The sequence below is a fragment of the Thunnus thynnus genome, chromosome 11, assembly GCF_963924715.1.
Source record: "Thunnus thynnus chromosome 11, fThuThy2.1, whole genome shotgun sequence".
NCBI classification, from domain to species: Eukaryota; Metazoa; Chordata; class Actinopteri; order Scombriformes; family Scombridae; genus Thunnus; species Thunnus thynnus.
The window spans coordinates 5,863,060-5,871,165 of record NC_089527.1 but is presented as its reverse complement, the minus strand read 5'-3'; the positions used below and the strand labels follow the sequence as shown (position 1 = coordinate 5,871,165).

The window sequence follows — 8,106 nt, the reverse complement described above, 5'->3', positions numbered from 1 at the left end:
CTGAGTGTTTTTTTCTTTTCTCCTCTCTCCTCTCTCTGTTGCTCAGGTGTTTGCTGGGAGAGAACAGCAATTCAGAGCTCAAGTAGTCTTAGTCCAGGCACACAGGCCTCAGGCGGGGGACTCAAGTCATGAGTCCCTCCCAGCATGGAGGCCTGACAGTGGGGATTACCTCCATCTCATCCCCTGCTGAGAGGCGCCAGATATGGATTCAATCAGTTCTGTCTCTGTCCCTGGGGAGAAGGATAAGTAGGTAGACAATGGACTGAACTCAACACGTACACACACACACACACACACACAGAAATACACACCTAATTGAATCCCATTTGTCTCATCCCTGGACATCCATGAGGTATAATGACAGCTAGAAATCTGTGCTAAATTGCTGCAATGGTAGGAACTCATTTACACCCTCATCTTCATCATTGGAGGAGGGGTGGGGGGGTGTGCGGGCGGAGGGGGGGCATGGATAATTGCTCATATCTAATGGCACGCTAATTATCAGTGTAAAATCACCATTGGTTTCTCGCTAATTCTAAAAATATCTGCCGACAGGTGGAACAGCAGCAGCTGGGTAATTTTAACGAAACTCTTGGCCTTTACTGTCGCTCTACTTGTGTCTCTCGACTCCCTCGGCCCCGATCTCAATGAACACCTCTCTCATTTCTCTCTGTCTCACCGTCATCCATTATACACTGCAACACTGGCGACGAAGCTTTAGGGTTTATCCCAACATTGCACTTGTGTGTGTGATAAAGCCTTCAAACCTCCACAGTCTCTCTTCTTCCACTGGCCTGCTGAATACATGATGATGCTCCTTTAGGGTATTAACCTTAAAAAAAGGAGAATCATTCATCTCTCCTCCGTACAAGCACTACTGTCACGTTTTACATTGCTAATCAGAGAATCATTCAGGCCTGAGCAACAAGGTGAACAGGCTAGTCAGCCACAATAAGAACTTAATGAGCTCCCATTGAGAAAGAAACAAACTCTGTTGGTTTTGTCCTAAGATTTATTATTAAGAATGAATTCTGTCTTCTGCTTGAATAAAAATTTCCATTGCGGAGGCAAAGATTTACAGTAATTTAACAGTCTCTAGGCCACACGTTTGAACATAATTGTATATTTTCCTTGGTTAAGACGAAAAATGCCAATTGAGCATCTTTTTATACCTCTGGCTAAACAGCATTTGTTTAAGTAGTGAGCTGAAAGTTTGAGAAATCTTACAGCGTTAGACTGGTAGGGCAGAACAAAATGCACTGAGCATATGCACTGAGAACCATAATTCTAGCTTAGTGTCAGCTCTTTGGAAGCGTATGTGCAGATGGGGAGAGCTGGATGCTCATTTAATGGTCAGTTTAGCTAATGCAATAATAGCTGCAGAGAGGGGCCGTGTAATGACCACCTCACTGGGCTTATTCAAGTGAGCCGAGCCTTTCCAGGATGGCCCTAATAAGAGATCTCAAGGCCGTAGCAGACACTGGACACGCAATTGTACATCTTTCAGACAGGGCTCAACAGATTGTAAGATGTGAGAAATGAGAAATAAAATGGAATGGGGAGGAGGGGGTATTATTTAAAAATGAGTAGGTTATGCTTTCATGAGCATGCCTGAGGTGGAATAGAGGTAATTGTTTTGTTTGACATTTGGTTCCTCTGGATGTAATTATGAAAGGCTTTTTGCTAGAATGCAGTTGAACTATGACTATAACAACCATCAAAATTACATAAATACTTCTGTCTATGAAGCATGGATGTCCAATGGGTGCAATAAAACCTACCTGGTGTACAAGGAAACAAAATGGTCCATACCTTCCTAGCACGACACTACTGTAATAGATGTGGGACAAGAAACTCAAGACAAGAAAGTTCAGCTGAAGTTAAAGAGGCTTCAGCTTCATTCAGTTCAGTTTGAACAAACCAAGAAATGGGAGCTAGCCGAATGAAGCTGGTCTCTTTCAGTACAAATTCCCTCTTTCTGTTTCCCAGTGGTTCATTGCTGAACTGCTGCAGATGGATAATAAAATGGGGTTTACATACAAAACTACAGGTGGACAGCTCAAGGGATCACCTTTTTCTTCCTGAACATCCCAGAAAAACACTGATGCAAACAATGTTTAATATCTGTCCAAAGAGATATGAGTAACAGAGGATATGGATAAAAATATGGGAGAAAGCTGGAGTTCATAGCAAGTTCTGAGCTCTGTTCAAATATGAAGTCACCTACACACACTGCACACTGAGTCTGAAAGTGTTTGGTTAGCTTTGTTAGCTCTTAAGGCTCATGTCTTTACTGTTAGATGCATCAGTCATTGGTCAATTATGTTTATTTTGAATTAACAGGGTCAAAATGTTTTGTTAGCTAGTTAGGCTAAAGCTTGTGTTGTTAGCTGCTTTGCTATTTGTGTCAATTAAACAAGGTCATAGTGTGTTTTGTTAGCTATCTAGGCTAATGACTACTGTTAGCTGTACTGGTCATTTGTGTTCAATAAACAATACAAATGTGTAGCCATTTGTGTTAAATAAACAGGCTCAGATTGTGCTAATATGTTAGCTCTTTAGGATAATGTCTGTACTGTTTGATGCACTAGTCATTTGTTTTGAATAAACAGGCTCAGAGTGTGTTGTTAGCTAGTTAGGCTAATGTTTGTAGTGTTAGCTTTATTGGTCAGTTGCATCAAGAATGCAGTCAAATGTGTGTGAAAATGCTCAGCACGCCTTTAGTGCACCAGATCTGCTAACAAACCTACACGTGACTGCAAGAATGTATCACTGCAGTATAGCAAGACAAGAAATAAAACACAAAGAGGGAATTTTGTTTCATGATTTGACTACAAATCAGACTACAAAAGCTTCATATTAGCTAGACATTTTTTGCACACAACAACAACAATGGGATTTATGTTTTTACAGTGGAGTCGTGGTAGGAAGAAGCTACGTAGGAGGGTCAGTATGGACAGAAGGAAGGATTACAGTGATCAATAATTTCAATGTACATACAGCATGTGACTATTACTGTAGACTTGAAGGAAAGAAACAACAAAAATCAACCGGAATTAGAGAGAAAAGAAGAGAACATTACGCAGTAGAGAGTTAAGTTCTCCTCCCTCTGTAACGGACAGCTCTGTCATTTAATATTTGTCTTATTAAATCACAAGCATTGTGTTCTCTGCCCTTTAAAGAGAGCAAAATGGTATTTTCCCTACACTTTCAGTTTTAAATAGGAGGTTAACTGTACTGTAGCTGAGGAGCAGCTGAACTGCACATTTAATTTTAATTGCAGGCCAGATGAAGCACAGGTTGACAGTTGGCTGAAAGAAATCAAGCAATAAATGGACATCTGGTCTTTGTGCTTGAATTAGTGTAAGCAAACCAACCAAATTCCCATCAATACATAAAAATGTAGTAATGTAAAGTATATTTAGTATTACTGAGTAAATTGAAATAATAATAAGTAAGAAACAGACTATCTAAATAATACGATTTTTAAAACTGGATCCCATGCATGAAACAAAAGACAGAACTGGAAATCCAAATCACCCACAGCTACAAAAAAACGTAGAGAGGGGAAATGTAGGGTTTGACATGAGCTCCATTGTTTCATCTGCTTCAAATTCACTTCCACTGTCATTATTCCCCTGGATACATCACCCTATTTTAATTACACTTTATATAAAGCATTTAAGCAGGGGCCTCTTCGTTATCTTTTCCCTGTTCCTGTCTCTTTCAACCCCCTTTTCTTCCTCATCTGTGAGAGGTTGGGAGACACGCCACACTCTCCGTAGGAGACGTTCTGGAAACTGGCTAATTTCAGCTTGCAGACCGTCTTGTCATTTGAAGCTAATTGCATGGTTTAGCCCAGCTCTGGCAATTATAGCCCCCCTCCTTTGTGTAAGTGCGATATCTTTCAGAGGTCTGGTGGTTAAAGAAGATGGGGGCCGCCGCTTTTCCTCACATGGTTCAATTCTGTGTTTTCAGACACTTTGAATGCGGTTGTCTTATAAAAGAGGAGAAGGAGCTCAAGGGAAGAGTAAGCGTGAAGGCACTGACACTTAACGTTGAAACACATTATAACAGCCAGAGTGGCATAAAGCTGCTATTGTGTCAGGGCTACATATAAATAGGACATTTATCTCCCCCAGTGTTATTTTAATCATGAGGCCGAGTGAGGGTAAAGAGGGGATATTTGTTTTTCTTCACTTTCTTTCGCCTCATCTTCCAACATTCTTATAGGAGTGCATTTGGCATGTGAACACAGTCAGAGCCACTCAAAGACACACACGCATGCACACAGGGGAACATTAGCAAAGATGGAGCCTTTGGGGTCAGGTCCGTCTGGTGAAAAAGGTCAAGTGTCTGGTCTGTCTTTTTTTTTCTTTTTTCTCTCCAGACGTGTGGAATGCTGAATACAAAGTTTGTGGATGTGTGTATGTGCATTTGCTTTTAAAGTGCTAATCATATGGACAGGAATGCCTTTGGTATCAGTTCTTTCTGTGAAAATATTCAGATAATGACTTCTGGATCTCTTGGTCTCTTAGTGAGTGCAGGAAACAGCCAACACAACCTTGCACACACACACACACACACACACACACACACACATACACAAATACTTGCATACAAACAGAAGAGCAGGGCTAAAGTGCCAGAGGCATTTGCCAGAAGGCGCCTCAGATAATTTCACACTCTAAACAGAACCCAGGAACCGCTGACAGACCATAAGCATGCACACCACAGCAAAGACGGTAAACATCGGGCACCTCCCTTGTGGCTGGAAACTGTTGGAAGCGGTGTAAGGGTGCTTGGTTTGAAGCCCACTCAAACAAGACTAAAGCTAATGAGTCCTTCGTTGGATAAACCCAAGCCTGATTGGGGCTGTTGATGTAGTCAGAGAGCCAAATGCACAAGGATTATGAGGGAATGTACCAACTACGAGATTGATCTGGAGGAATCGTTTTAGGAACCGATTAGTCAAAGGCTGTAGAAATGTTTGGGGCTCACGGTGGCATGACATTTATCATAACTGCTGTTTGATTCAATCTGGGTTTAGAAACAGAGTCAAAGTTGCCCTAAAAAGTACTTTTACACTTTGCACACTCCACACCTAACCACAAATTATGCAGAAACCGCTGCCGCCTGTCTGTGTCTATTGTTTTCTCTTTTATTCTGTAAGATCTGTTCTGCTGGGTCTTTGAATAATGGCGACATGGTGAGATTTATTATAACAAAGAAGGGTTATACATTCATACAAATCAATTGCCACCTTTTTTTGTGCATGAAAATAATATCAGTCTGTAAGAATGAATGACAAAGTAAGTTTTGATCAGCAGCAAATTCAACATGTGTGTTGGATGACACATAGGCGGCATACACCCTCACACACAGATACGCAGGCTAGATTATTGGCTTGATTATTGAATCTGAATCAATTATCAAAATGGCTTATGGAATCTTAAACCTTTTCGAAATCCCTTATCAAATCTAATTAGGTTTAGCTTTCAGCGTTTGCAAATTATAAATAATTAAAACCCAAAGACCTATAATCAGCTTTGGTTCTCTGAGAAGGCAGAAACTCTTTAGTGATAGCCGAAATTAATGTTCACAACATGTAGCTACAGCCTGAAAATAGACACGAACGACATTAAAAAATGAAATGTTGATTAAATGACACATTGCCGTGTGTCAGCTTTGCACATCTTACGTCTCACGAGCTACTTGCTCCAGATACTGCAGGTCCCGATTCAGAACTATTAACACGGTAAGCTTAAAATATTAATATGATATGCATACAAGTTTAACACGGAGAATTTCCTAAATATGAATAGTTGATAATGTCTCTAGAGAACAGATGCTCTTGGTTGGTCTTGTTGAACTACAAAAACACACAGTTGTCATAGAGCGGTGTTAGAGTGATATTTATTTTCCCACACAAACCATCTCTGGTGAAGTATAGGCACTGGCAGAGAGTGTATTAGCCAGAAAACACAGCAAAGTTTCATTTTAGCCCTCACAGAATTAACATTAATTAGCTACAGTAATGAATATAATCTGCCACCAGTGATGTTGTGTCATTTTAACCAGTAAAAGCAACAGTTAGTGTGTAAAAATGTTATCTGTATCATTTTTTACATTCCTTTATTTTGGTAACACTTTACTTTAAGTCCCCCTTATTTAAGATTTATATAAAACAGTAAACAAACATTTGAGAAGCTTTATAACACTATATGTAGTCATAAGCAGATATAAGTGTTTGTTAATGTATTAGTCATGAACTATAACTCCTCTTGTGAGTGTCCACAACTGGTATATAAACAGATAATGACAATATGGTAAAACACAGTTGTAATAAAATAGAAGAGGTTATTGTGGACAAAGACATTATAAACACTTCAAATGTCTTTATATCTGCTCAGTGTGTCATAAACTCTTTATTAAATGTCTGTTTAAATGGAGGACTGAGAACAAATAAAAGTTTACTGGCAAACACAATGCTACCATGAAAGGCTTTGACCAAAATAAATAAAATTTAAGTGTTGTAATTTTATGTGCATGACTCATTATAAGTTCTATTGTTACATATTTTGCAACTGAATGATAAAAGGGTAAAAACCAGGGTATGGTTAGGGGAGAGTTACTGTTCTGCTCTCCTGAGATGTATAATTGCACATATAGTGCTGGGACCAGTTGTTAAGGGATCAATGTAATGACCGTAATGTTTAAGTAGCTTTCACCCCAAGGAAGTTCTTGAACTTTGAGACCCAAGGAAAAAAAAAGAGAAAAGGTCACACAGGCTCGAAAAAAACCCACCTTACCGAAATGTGATTTAAATAATGAATAACAATTTTATTTATCACTATCTTTATATCTTTACCAAAAATAAACACTGCAACTCTTTCACACTATGCTGTTTATAAATGTCCACCCTGATGGTCAGCTGTAATTAAAACCACCACAAACACACACACAGTAGCATTCCTGATGTCCTGCATGGGCGGATCAGTTCACTCCTAACTGAGCTGAGCGCAGACAAAGCAGCAGAACACAGTTATTGTAGAAATGTAGATATATAGAGACAGAACAGCAGTAGCTCGGGGAGTAGGGGGCTGCAGGTTTGGAAAGGGGCCATCCACCGTAGTGCACAGCCTGGCTTCATAAATCTCTGCAAAGTGCACGAAACACCAAAATTACCAACTACACTTGAATTAAAAGTAATGCAAACTCATGTATACATACCAAAGAGAGCGAAGGTCCAGCTTCCCAGCAGCGAGATGGGGAGAGCCGCAAAGCTGCAGCTCAATCACTATCCACAGCAGATCAGAGATCTAATAAAAAAAAATAAAAAATAAGAGTTACATTTATCTGGAGACCAGATAGAAGCTGCCTAAAGTTAGCAAGATAAGATTGAGCCAGCCTACCTTGACCAAGATGAAGCTGCGTTAAGCAAGGTCTCTAAGAGAGGCAAAATTACTCAACTCTGGTCTGTAGCCAGGAGACGAGCCAACCACACTGTGAAATAAAGGAGCAGAAGCAGATATAACGCCAATGGCAAACGCTATAAACATGCAGCACAAGATAAGTGTAAAATGCAGGATGTAGCACTAGCCAACCATTAATCATCTATTAAATACCTTACAATTACTATTTATTTTGCCTATTAATGTACTTATTTGTTTATTTATACCTATCTATCGATGATCAAACATATGTATCAATTTCTACATTCATGTAATGAGGCCTTTTTTAACTTTTTGAAATGTGTTTGATGCATGAAAATTAAATGATCACTTTAAAGATGAATTTATTCATGAGTCTGTCAGTGTTCTGGTGTTATAAGAGATTGTAATTTAAGAGAGTAAGATTCTCACTTTCTTTCTCATCTCAGCTGTTCACATCACATTAATATACTGGGAGCTGTGAGAGAGCTGACTGAAACTAGATAATGTGCTAATACTTACTTCTGAGGGGAAATCCAAAACTCATGCACGTCTGAATCATGTACTGCAGACGACAAGATGATTGCTTCCGTCGTCTCCGCGTTGAAAGTACTCTCACACGGTGGCTGGTAAGAGACGGTTGGATAAAATAAATAAAAATAATGGCGAGTGA

At 39.5% G+C, this 8,106-nt stretch overlaps 1 long non-coding RNA gene across 1 annotated transcript; it reads right to left on the bottom strand.

The window, feature by feature from the left end:
* Nucleotides 1–5,830: 5,830 nt before the first annotated feature.
* Nucleotides 5,831–7,506, bottom strand: LOC137192080 (uncharacterized). Its single transcript, XR_010930504.1, has 3 exons — nt 7,416–7,506; nt 7,234–7,322; nt 5,831–7,159 (listed from the first exon to the last, which is right to left on the bottom strand). It is a non-coding gene; the product is annotated as an uncharacterized lncRNA (long non-coding RNA).
* Nucleotides 7,507–8,106: the final 600 nt, after the last annotated feature.